General features: G+C 38.8%; 1 protein-coding gene across 3 annotated transcripts in view; it reads right to left on the bottom strand.

The window, feature by feature from the left end:
- Nucleotides 1–13586, bottom strand: part of chrm2a (cholinergic receptor, muscarinic 2a) — an 82262-nt gene that overhangs the window by 43973 nt on the left and 24703 nt on the right. For all 3 annotated transcript variants that reach the window (XM_040035529.1, XM_040035530.1, XM_040035532.1), the window contains exon 2: nt 8278–8403. The gene's annotated coding sequence lies outside the window, so the exon portion shown is untranslated. The remainder of the gene's footprint in view (nt 1–8277; nt 8404–13586) is intronic.

Genomic DNA, 13586 nt, shown 5'->3' with positions numbered 1-13586 from the left:
TAACCAGCAGATTGTTGTGAGGCAACAGTCCTAATGAGTGCCTTTTAATTTTTTTCCTCCCTTGTTTACATTTAACTCAGTCATAAAATGTCACTGTCTTTCAGGCTCTTTTGGAGGCTATTTTTTTCTATTTTATAACAGTGAAAGGGCGTTTTATTGTCTAGCACACCAGGCCGTTAGGGATGACTGAAAAAATTCATTGTGAAGTATTTCTTTAACTGAAGTTTGACCCTTTTCAATAACAAATTTAAACCTTTTGCACTGGCAGTTGAAATCATGAGAAATGTCAGCAGCAATGCAATTACAGGTGCTATGCACCCTCTCCTTTGCACAGCTGACATCTTGAAGAGTGAGAATTCATGCAGAAAATTGCATTTTTTATGTTGCCCTCACACTGAGTGGCTGTAACATGTATGCAAATTCCGCTGCCTCAGAACATTCCTGTCGCTGATTCGGAGCATATTCGAAATGGCTTAAAATAAAATAGTGTATGATTCTTTAAGATACATACAGCATACAGTGTAATATACGTGCACTGAGAGGTACATCTTTGTCTTTTATGAGATCATCTGTTTTAATAATGGCCATGATGGATGATAATGGTCTGAGAAAGCAGCTCCTAATGTGTTCCCACTGCTAATGTTCAGATTATAACCCGCCTTTTATGATAGCTCTTGACCCCCCTGCAGAAAGATGCTGTATAAACATAATATCTTTTGTCATTAAAGTACTAGAAGAACGCTGCATAGACTGACACAATGCTAATGTCTTTCACTGTCTGCTATCTGGCAACGGCACGACTCCTTTTCTGTGAATATTTGAAAGTTCACACAGCTTTTTCTGAGGTGTGTGTCAGTTATTACCAGGACATTTTAGAAATGAAAATGACCGGTAGGTATGTACTGTATAGCTAAGCACATTTGAAAACAAAATAAAATAAAAATAGCATTCAGTTGCATTCAAAGTCAATGGGGGATATGCAAAGTTTTGAGATAATACCACTTAGTGTTCCAGTACTTCTATATGGTATAGTATTTCATATCATCATTTAGTCAGTTAAGTAGGAAGGACAGTAGTAGTGGGATTCAAATCTGGTCATGGATGTATAATTGGCCTTCAGAGAGACTGGTGACCTGTCAAGGACACCCAGACATCGATGGATGGACTCAAACATGTTAATTTTAATGCATGGTCAGTGTGTAGAAATTATTGCTAAATGTAAGCCAAGGTTTTAAAAAACAGTTTAATAGTCACATTTATTTTACTTGCCTAATTGACTGGCCTTAAATCAGTGAAGAAGCTGTGACAAAAAGACTTACACTCGCAGGCAGTTTGTATTTTCGGCATATTGAGTCCAGTAGACCAACATTACACCTCAATTTACTACTGAAAGAGGAGGTCCATTTGCATAACCCAGGGGGCATAGAGCACAGATAGTTTTCATCACTTGCCTTATACAACCCGTGATCATTCCAAAGAATACAATTCTTTTCTATGCGATTAACCTCTTGCTCCTAGATTTCGATTGTGTCCCAGATTGGAATAACTTCGACTAATCAGCCATTCTCATGTCCATACTGATATCTCTCCTGATGTGATCTTCAGCATACTAAGACAAAATCTATATAGAATGCATTATTCATACTCCCAAAACAAGCCCCATGAATTGATTTATGATCACTGATGAATAATACATATATAATTTCAAGCAGTAAAGCTTTGGCAACCATACATCTTGTTTCTTTTCCTCCCCCTTTTTCTTCTGTGAAGAATTTGTGAAGCAAGAACAGCAACACCTGGAAACATGAAACTTTATAAGACGGCCTTAAATTCCTCTCTGTGACTTTGCCCCCCGACGCTTTAGTTACTGAGCACATAGATGATACTGTAATATTTAAGATAAGACATGAAAATGGCAGTCAAGTCATTATTTCTAATAATCTAATTTCAGCATCTCATCAGAAATCACTGGAACAGCTATCCTAAAACTGAGGCTTATTTCTGGATTTTGCTGATCTTAACTTGATGGGGAAATTTCAGTCTGTCCCATTTTATGAGCCAATTCCTTTTTATTAAAAAAATGTCACTTTCAGAAATTTATAATAACTCTAACTGTGAGATATCAGCTTGAAATTCAGGAAGTGTTGACTGAGCTTAAATAATAAAGCACACCGTCTTTCACCACTGGGGGATTCCACAAACGTACAAAATCCATATACTGGCAGCATGGATTGTACACAGTTCTGTTTCCATGATTTAGTGTTGTCATTTTAAGATTAGCTTAGACTTCTGTGTTGAATCCATGTAGGCTCTACAGCCTATGCAATTGGCTGACACCACTGCCAGCATTTAACATGCCAATATCACAGCAAACTGTGTAGACATGCTGGTCCATTTCACGCCTTTTCTCTCCAAAGTGTAAAAATGCACACGCATGCAGATGTTGCAGTAAGCTGCATAAGTCTATTGCAAGCTGATATCTAACCTTTGCTGCAATAAGCCATTCCTCTTGAATCAGTTACTACCAAATCTAAAGTTCGCGTTATAAAAATAATAAAAAAATAACACTTTGTGCAAGAAATTCCCAAAGGTCACTTTAAAAGTTAATTACATTGTAAAAGTTTTTAGTGTGTGAAAAAAACAATTTTAACTGCAAGTGTTTTACCTGTGATGTAATTTCCTTCATATGTGTAAAGGTACGTTTGAAGCTATTTTTTTTCACCGTGGCTCATTAAGCCACACACTGGGCTTGGGATCAAATTCCCAGGTGGCCAAGACCACATTGTCAATAATGTAGCTATTCATAGATGTGGTTCATTTACAAGAGCTCAATTAAATCTGTTTAAAAATAGTCTGAATTCTTGGAACTCTTATTGGAATCTTATCATTTTTCTTTTTCTGCTGCTATAGTTACTGCTTTCTGTATCTCATTATTCTCAGGGACTTGATCAACTAATAACCCTCATGTGAATGACATGTGGCTTTAATAATTGGTGGTTGCCAGGACACGTATCCCCCGCTTCTGTTGTAATGCACGTTGAGAGGAATGGAGGTCAGGAAGTGAGAGACGCCTCAGGTAGCTATTCTTGGCCTTAGCTTCGAGTCATTCACATTCTCTAATTGCTCAAGTTAACGTGTGACAAAGGATGAACAGCAGCCCTTCGTCCAGCAAAGCAAACCGCGAGCACTGCACACGTGCTTCACATGGCGGAAGAGAACAGTTTATATGTTGACATTTACAACCTAATTAAAACCAGCAGGGGAAATGAACCACACAGGGTCAGATGCTTATTCACACAAGTATTTACACACAAAATAAAGTATACTAGCACTTGCACAGACAATGGCACAATCCTGCACACAGTTTAAGCACTCTGCACATTTGCTAATCCCACCCAGCTGGAAAACCTGCTCATTTGAATCACTAAAATCCTAAGATGATTAAAATATATTACCATGTCACAGAAATTCATACTGGTAATATTAAAGATGTATATATGCACATAAATTCCCCAAAGCCCCCCCTGCGTTTTGATTAGCAGATGAGAGAAAAAATTGTAGGTAACAAATAAAATGAATCAAAGGTGGAATTTTAAACAGTGTAAAGTTGTTATAAGAATACATTTGCACATCATTGCGGTATTTGTTCACAAGCGCACACTAAACTACCCGGGGCGGAGCAGAGCCTGCTGTCACATCTAACTTATCAAGTAGGAACGTGCCTCTCAGCCACTTGTTTCAGTTTTTCTATGGTAATAGAGGACATGAACTGAACTCTAGTTCTTCAGGGTGAAGGATTTTTTTATGCAAAGTCTGTGAATTGCACCACAGTTGTTCTTGATTGGAAACCAGCGCAAGGAAAATCTCACTTTGGTTTCAAGTTAACAATATTATCAGTGCACAGATTCGCTTCCATTACTTCCATGTCATTGAATTTCTTTGTAAGGAACACAGCATATTCTTCACTTTGCTGTGACATCGAATGCCACTGCAATACGCTTAGTTCATTAAAATGCCCTTTAAGCTCTTCTCTGCAAAGAAGAACACCATTTAGACCTCACAGTTTAAGCTCACACATGACCGTGCTTGCTGTGATGTAAAGCCATGGTGTTTGCATGTGCAGAGCCTCCTGTCATTACACTGTGTTGTGAGTACAGAAAAATTACGTGCATTATGCTTGTCCTGCAGTTCATTGTGGCTCTTATATTTGCATGTGTTTTTTTTTTGTTTTTTTTTTACATGCAAATCCAAAATTTGTCTTATGAATCCAGGAGGTGTTTGTTTAGTGCATGTTAATCATTTGCAGCTGGCTATCCTTATCTTATTGTCATGGGTAATTGGTTATGCAGCACATGGAAACCAGAGACCTGCAGGCGACACAGAGGAAGAGGCACATTGGGATGGAAGAATCTGCGATCACTGAAGCGTGTCAAACATTTTTTCCCCCTTTTTCCCTCCTTTAAATTGCTATATCTTGTTTACCTATTAATTTCCCCTTCTCCGCAAACCCATCACAATCCTCCCAAGCATCTCTTTATATTTTACTTTTAAAAATGTGCAACTTGAATATATACGCCTTCATTCCATCTGTCTCGACTCTCCTTAATTTTCCTCTTTATTCTTACTCCTACTCAATCTGACAGCGAACCCATATCTCGATTAGACCTCTGGAAATGCCTGTGCAATTTCCTGGAAGATTATAGTGATGGATTTACACAATATCAATCAGAGCAAAGATGTGGCTCAAAATAGCCCTCTGCTACTGGCAAGAGATGTTTTGGAGCGGTGGTCAAAGCTCATATTTGCTCGACTACTTTCTTTAAGCACATAGTCAAAAATGGATGTTTTTTTTTTTTTTTTAAATTATATGAAACAAGCTGTTACAGTGATTTTAAAAAAAGCTAGTGGGCCTCCTGACAGCAGTTACCTCAAAGCAAGATGAGCCATTCCCTGGTGACTTTTCATCTAATTTGACTAGTATTTCTCTTGCTTCCTTCAACAAACTACTCTGAATGAGGTCACATTTCTCTGACCTCGGGGCATTATTACCCTGTAATCATGTGTTGCTCTGCATGGCTACATTTGTTATTTCTCGTTGACAGCCTAATGTTAGAAGAAAGCAATTTTACCTGATGGATGATCATAAGACTGGGAGAGGCTATATCAGCTTCATGCCTCACCAGTGAATTATGCACAACAAAATCCCATAGATGCCTGAACCGGCTGCCCACAATACCTGCCTTCTCAAACCAGCTTTACACACTAGGTATTATTGCCAGAGGTGTGAGGACTTTTCGGCTTGTCAGAATGTGCATGAAGATCATCCATTACTCCGGTATTTGCTTGCCTTCTTAAATCAAATAGGGTGCCAGTCTTTACGTTACAATGTTGTCATGAAAAATTGTTGGCTTCTTTTTAAGCAGCATAGGTTGGACAACTGATTCATGGGTCTCAGGGCGTCCATGATCACACAAATCAATCGGCACTGCTCCTCTGGCCCGCACTTTGTCTGTTGGCAGCAATAGGGATAATGTGTCAAAGTGGGCCTCCTCCATCTTGTCACTTTAAGTGAAATCAATAATGCTTCCCCACCAACTGAACGCCTCTGAATATCAGCCCTCCCCTCGCCTCGTACTGGGCCGAGCATTTCAATCAATATTTGACTGGGGGGCTAAAACATCTGCAGGAGCAACAACAAAAAGCGAGGTAATATTAAATGCTTTACAATACACTGAAAATGACGCCACACTCTGCAGGACCGGCAATGCGATGGAAAACAAAAAAATAAATGAAAAATTGAATTCTCTGTGACGGTTGTGTCTACAAACGTCATGTTTGTGTTGTGTGGATTTTTACATGGTATAAGTCTCAGCGGAAAACGATTTCACAGCCTGTCATAATTAAACAATTAAACTGCTCTTTAACTTCAACTCAATTTAGCAAATCAAACACTGCATCACAGCTCAATCACTGCTACAGCATAAGTATGTGGAGAGGATGCTTTTGATCTTTAAACACAGTTTTCCAGCAGTGCTTTACAGTGTGAATGTGTTGTCCCCACAGCCTCATACATCACTGTAGAGAATTCTCAATGTATGGCTTGCCGTCGGCTTCCAGACGGGTCCAATCAATTAAAGCTAGCCTCTGGCCAACGTATCTGTAAATTAGTCTACCCAAAAAATTCAACAAGCCCATAGAGCGGTTAGATGTGTGCACATAGGTGCTTGGCCCTGGAAACGATTGTATTAATTGCCTCGGGGATTATGAGACACAGACCTCCACTCTCTCATGCATATTTGACACTTCTAGCAGCGCTCTCAAGCCCCCGTTGCACCTAATGGATGTGTTTGGCGCAGTGTTGCATATGTATTAGCTACCAACTTATAAGTGGGCATGTAGTGAGCACATCCCCATGCATGCCTATGTGTCTGTGCGAGTGTGTCTCTTCTGTTATCCTGAGCCAGGCAGGGTAAGTGCAGGGCTGGCTGCTGAGGTTGCTGGTTCCTAATTGGTATGACTGCTCCCACTACTCTTGCCCTCACAGGCTGGCACTACCCTTCTCTGTTAATCTGTGCCAAGGATTTGGCTCACTTGACACTTAACTGACCTGACAGTCCTTTGGGTGTCTGTTGCAAACAAATATACACACAAAAAAAGAAATGGATGACTGTACAGACACTTAACTACAAGTACTCCTGCACAAAGAGACAAACTCTCATGCAAATGAGAGACACAGATATGCAGTCACTCAGACAAGTGCACGCACACATCAACGCAAAATCACAGTTCAAAGAGCCGCAACTCCATTTGAGATATGTTTCTGGACAGCATCACTATGATGTAGAGGGAGAGCTCTTGACAGTGTTGTTAGGGGAACGGCATCAAACAGTGGCGTGAGTATGTGTGAGTGCGTGCCGATGCCACATCTGCTGATAATGTCCGCACGCGGCCCTCGAATGAGAAGTGAGCTTGTTGATATCAAGTACTTGCACATAGCTATACATGGTGTCCTTTTTGTCTGAAGAGCTCATCTGGCACGGCAGACTGACATCTGATCTGATGGCTTTTGAAACTTCTGAACATGACGCACAGCCTCGGAAACATGTTCTTGTCTAGTCACATATGCAAATATTTTATTAAGGGAGACTGACAGGGAAAACACGCTACACAATTATAAAAGGTCTTCAAACACAGGGCATTAAATGAGTGTCACTGATGAAGCCATAGCTACGGCCTCTGATCACAGGAAAAGCAGGTGTGAACTGCATTGCGAGAAGTCAACAAAGCTGAAAGTTTGCGGTTTAGCAGCTGTAAAACAAATAAACTGGCTGAAGCGATGAAGCAGCAGTCTTAACACGACCAGAGGTGTCAAAGCTCTTCATGTGAATCTGCGTTAAGTAACAGTCACTTATCTGAAAAGGCAAGGGAACAACACAAAAAAGACATAGTAATGCCTTATGTTGTTATAAGTAAACAGATGTTTACAGAGCAGACAATGAACAAATCAGCAGTGTTCTTTCAAACTCTCGAGGGAACTTTATATTAACCGTTGCTAAACATTTCTGTCAGCTGTTCAGTGTTAATGTGTGATTTATCAAGTTATTTCTAAAAAAATATCATTTGCTGCTGGAAATGAAGCTGATAAGAGCACGAAACTAAACAAAACCAGTAAAGTCAAATGTCATAAAACCAAAAAAGTGAACTGATCAGGTTTAAACCTTAATTAGATTACAGATATATATATATATATATAAATGGTAGAATATAGAGCTAGTATCTTAAAAAACAAACAAAAAAAACTTTAGCTCAACTGGACTGCTTTTAAATTCATAAATACTACCAAAAACGGTGTCAGTTTAGTACGTGGTACCATGATTGAAAACTTACCTGTGATTCTCTGAATTTTGAGGGTCTGTACACAGACAGGGTGAGCTCTCCTCTTTAGCTCAAGAGCTCATATGTAACTCTGGTAATACTCTTGGAAAGTAAGGAAAAATGTCACATATACACTTTAATAATGCTTCAAGGGTAGTCTGTGCATTAAGCTAGCTCAGAAATTCAGCGCACAAAAATGTAGGTTATTTAAAAAAACAGGCATGAGTTTAGAGAGCGGGAGAGATATTTCACTACAATAGTCGAACAGATAGGTCATAATTTGGAAATGATTCGTTTTGAAAATCAGAACTGAGGATGAGTTAATCTCTCGTGGGGTTTGACTTGGTCTGACTAATAAGTGAACTTTCTATCACTGCAGAGTCAGAGCGCATCCGTACTTACAGCAAGTGTTAAGCAGTCCGTTGGGCTTTCTCGTGCTCGGTTGACATATTCTGAGTGTCCATTTAGTGTAGCACCAGAGAAGCTTGGTTGATCAGGCTCCAGCTTGATGGTTAATAGCCATGGCCACTGCACAAAAAGAAAGATGAAACAGAATGAGCAATAGAAGGCCTCCCAACTCAAGATATAATAGAACACAAAACCTAAATAAAGTGAAAGATGTGCATGTACAGTATCTTCACATAAATTCCTAAATCCATCCTCAGTTCCATTTCTGACATTTCTTTTTAAATCATATTAAACCTCTATTTTCAATAAATTACTGTCACTCCCTGTTTATAATTTAATAGTAGTAGTAATAATAGTACAAATAAATTTAAAAAATGAGCAAACTTTAAAAAATATTAACAAAGGAAGAAGTGAACTACAGAAATCAACAACTATTCTGATATGGTCTTTATTATTGGCGAATATAGTGTTGCAGTGCATTTTTTCCCGTGAATGTTCACAAGGAATCTTGGAGATAAGTCGTGCCTAAAAAATGCAGTGATTTCAGTGGACTTAATGCTGTCAGGAGCACAATCATCATATTGCTGCACCCGTATTTTCTAAAATAGCCATTCTAATGAGAATGTCCCGTCTGTGCAATCAAGCACTCTGCTTGCTTCTCGGCAGGACACTACCTCTCATCTGAACACATGCACACACATTTGGGGATGGGACTGATGCAGGCATTTCTTTGTCTTCATTTTGTCATTGTTTTGGAGTGGAGGCTGGTGATGGCGTAATGTACAGCTTGTTAATTGTAACTATGAATCCAAAAATCAAACTAAAGTTTCTGCTAGGACTTAAACAAGCTTTAGCTCACAACCCAGCACTTCGTCAAGTCTCTGTCCTAAGACAGTGGTGCTGTTTCAAGGGCAGAAAAGTGTCATAGACCACTTTGTAAATTATACAGTACTCAGTCCCAGGAGACCTATAATCCTCATTATCCATAATGTATACATCCAGCAGGAGAACCAAAAAAAATGACGATGGTTCTGACTGCTTCTGATGTAAATGACTGTGGCCTGAGTTCACTATATGTTCGCACCCTCAGCCACAGCCCTCTGAGACCATTATCCCAGAGTGCTGAAGCACCTCTCACCCATATGGACACTAACAGGCACATGTCATGTGTGTAAATTTTACACAGAACTCTTCACAGGAACCCAGGCAGTTTCAAAATCTCTCTAACAAAGACTTGTACACTTCATGGAAATAACAGCTGCTGCTTGTGTCTTTAGTATATGAAGGGCAAGCATGTAAAAAATAGATAAAGAAAATACCTTCCTTTGAACTGTGGATGAGCAATAACCTTAGTTTAAGACGCAAGGGGAGGGGAAGACACGAGCAGGTGATAATAGGATAAATCCTGAGCCCTGAGGCCACAGTGTTTAGTACACTAAGTCTGTGTTGCTGAAAAGATGTAGCGTCATGATAACAACTTGTGTTTATGGAACGTCGCCGCAGAGACGCATTACTGTCCGCGCCGTGTCAATCATGTTTTGACTAATCACAAAACAGAAGATGGCAGAGAAATCATAGGACCCCCACGTTCAGCAGAATCCGGGCACCAGCAGGGCTTTTCGTTGGATGGAAAGATTTCGGGAACGCTGGAGGATGAAACATGCTGAGGCTGGGTGACACACCACTGTTGTCTCAAACAGTTAGACAATACATTGGCCAAATTATTTCCCTGTGGTGAAAAACTGCCTAGCGATTCTTGTCTCTGGTGCTCTAATTCATTTATTATGCTAATAGGAAAAGCCTTTAGTCTGATCAGACATTGCATAAACTTAAGTGCGCTTCAGTGTTCTCTAATCATGTAGGAAAATGATTTGAAGGCTCCTAGCAATTCTGCTGCATTATAACATGATGGAAATTATTCACAAAATTGTCAGATGATAAGGGTTTTAAATATCTAATAGGCAGCTTTGGACGGGGATTGCAATCTTCCTGGCCAGCAGCCATTTTAATCCTTCATCAACAAATCTGAGAATTCTGAATAAATGCTCTGTAAGGCTAAACATGCATAGCTGAGACTGGCTCACGGTAGTCTGGCATGATCTAAGTTCTTTTCTGCTGCAAGCAGTGGGCTTACTGTATATGTCAGTAAAAAGGGCCATCAAGGTTATAAAAATGCAGTCTAGGTTCTCCCCTGGCATATGACCCAGGCAGCTGTCTTTACCCACACTCTATCACCTTAATCTCCCAAGAACTACTTCAGCCTCTGGGGAGGAGGAACTCTGATTTAATAGAGTGACCAACCTGTCTAGCAGACTGTCATCACTGAGGAGAACTAAACATTTGGTGAAGAGCACACTTCCTGACTTGCTTCTACACTGGGTGGACTGTAACATCCTGACACTTGTCTAAGCCCTGCAAAGATGTAGGAAAAAATGTTGTTGTCTGGTTAGCGAGTATGTTCGGGTAGCTGCACGAATATCGCAAACTCTACATTTTATGGTTGGAAGCTTCAAACGTAATTTTATTTGTGTCATTGTGTGGATGATCTAATTTTAGTCTTTATGTAAGGCAAGAAGGCAAGGCTGTCTACTAATCACATTTACATCTGATTACGCAACAAAAGATTTCAGATGGTGGTGTCTATTCTTGAAATACACCAGTCAATCACATCAAAACCACCCATTGCATAAGTACCTGGCCAATTACAGTCTGTACAGGACTGTGCAAGGGTGTCATTTCCTGTAACTGTGACACCTGCAGCGGATCCTTTGGGAATTGTGAAAGGATTTTATTGCCAGATATGCATTAGATGTTCATTTGGTGTCAGTGCCTTGAAGTAGTGAGATGGGTCTGCAACTACCAAGTGCTACTTACAGAAGCTTGCCTCAGTTTTGCCATTTTTCTTCATGCAGCATTAATGTTGTAAGGGGGCACATTTTAAGATAAAGCAATTAGACCAAGACGACACCTCGGGCTCTTTCTGTTTCCTGTTCCTTTGTGTTCCTCTGAAGTTTTGGCGTATTGGCAACGTGTGTTGTCTTACTAATAAAGAGATCACAATTGTTTTTAGTGGTAAGTGTTCATGATTAGCATTTGTCTCTATTTTATTTTATTTTATTTTATTTTAAGAATACCATTTTTGGTTATTGTTCAGATAAATTCCAGGTTGTGGGACAGAAGGGTGTATTTAGCAAAATAACCAGTTACTGGATATAGAAAGTATATATCTACCGGTTGCACCATAGGTGTAAAGAATGCTTGAGAAACGAAACATAAATGTGTTTTTAAGGTACTCTGTTTTTTTTTAAGTTCATATTCAGTATCACTTACTGAAGCACATTGTTATTTTTACATTGTTCATTATTTACACTAGCTTTCTTTGTGTGTCGCTGCCAGCAGTTGTCAGTAGAATAGCATGTGACAGGCAGCAGATGCCGTTATCTTTGAGACTGACAAACCTCTTGGGGATCCAAACATAACAGCATTAATCTGTTGCACTTTAACCTTTAAAACCTAAAAGAAAATATCTAAAAAAATAAATATATATATATATATCTCCCAGGAGTTTATGTTCTTAAGAAATGCTCAAGAACACAAACTCCTGGGAAAAAAAACCCTAAAAAACCCAAACAAACATTTCCTTTCCATCTCTGAATGTGAATTATATGTTACCCAGTCTATTTTTTTTCTTTCTTTCTAAGTAATTATTTTAATAATTTGTGTTTCAAAATTACTTTATTAATCAATGTGCCTAATTCCTCTAATCCCAGTTGAGCTTTGTCTTTTCTTTGTTTTATGAGGTACTGAACTGAATATCTTTGAGTGTTGTATTGCTGGTTTAATAAATCAAACCATTTGAAAATTAAACACCTTTGGCTACAAGCACTGTGATTTTTTTTTTGTATAGATCAGTCAGCAACCTAATTTAGAAATCAGTCAGACAATTAAGAAATAACAAATGTAGCTTTCTTTGCAATCTTAACACAACTAAACTTGGAAACTTAAATGTAGTATTGTTAGGTTTTTTTCATGCTATTATTTTTTTAATTGCAGTGATTCTCATTATTTCATTATTTCATATAGAGAAGTTGTTTTTAATTATTTTATTTTATTATTTTATTTTATTCAATTAATACAGTAGGTGCAGGCTAAACTGTTTGCAGTATTACCATATAGATTACAGTGATGGACTGTTGCAGTGGTGCAGGGCAAACTGTGGTATCCATGGTCACTGCTAAGGTTGGGTCCTGACATGGTAAAAGACAGGCATGGCACTCAGGATATGCCGACTGAATATTCTGCACATGCGGTTTTCTAAGCATCACGAAAAGCAAAAAATTGCAATAATAAGAAACGTGATGAATAAAATAAAAAAATATGACACTGAGACTAAGAGAGTAGTATAGTAGAGTCACTTCAAAGTTCTTTGTGTTTATGGGTTGTGGTTTCCTGGGCAGCCGATAGTATAGAGGTAATTACTGTTACCTCAACAGCAAGGTGGGTCTGGGTCTCAACCTGTTGGCCTTTTCTGTGTTCTCTCAGGCTACATGTTCTCTCAGGGTACAACTAATGATTCTCAGTTGGCCTTAGGTGTGAATTTGAATGCATCTCACCTCATGTCAGCTTGGACTCCAGCCCCCATGACCCTGAATTGGATGGATAGATGTATGGATGACATTTTTGTCTTTTTTTTTTTTTTTACCGCAGTATAAAACTTCATGAGGTCAAGGAAAGATTTTAAGGATTTAATTATATAATGGCAGATGTTGATGGGGATTTGAAATGTAGTACAAACCATGTTTTGAAGATGGACTACAAAAAGCACATCTTAGATGCTTTGCCACATGTTAAAATAGACAAAAAAGGGAAGTTACCAAATGTAACGGCGAAATAAGAGTGTTTGCTTTCATTCTTGCCACTCATATTGTGTCTTCTCGGTGAAGAGATGATGTAATTAAACTTTTGCCTTCATTAAGACTTTTAGTATCTGTGACTGCAGTCAAACTAATTAATGATAATCCTAAAGGCTGGCAATAAAGGAAGGCTTAAAATGAGGACCTAACTAATGCAGAGTAGACACGCAAAATAATCTCAACTTTACTTTGATCATTTTGATATAGCAGTCTTTATACAGATATAGAAAACTTCTAGAGCTGTCTGACAAAAGTAACAACTTCATAAAAAGCTGTTTTTACTCAATCAGATTAAAGCTCACAGTTAACCTGTAAAGTAAAGATATTATTAAAAGCTCAGTTGTATAAGCATCTTAGCAAGTTATACCAGGAGATGGAAACACATCAGTA

The sequence above is a fragment of the Simochromis diagramma genome, unplaced genomic scaffold (genome assembly GCF_900408965.1).
Source record: "Simochromis diagramma unplaced genomic scaffold, fSimDia1.1 OVJJ01000816.1, whole genome shotgun sequence".
Taxonomy (NCBI): Eukaryota; Metazoa; Chordata; class Actinopteri; order Cichliformes; family Cichlidae; genus Simochromis; species Simochromis diagramma.
This window is presented reverse-complemented; position numbering and strand designations above follow the sequence as displayed.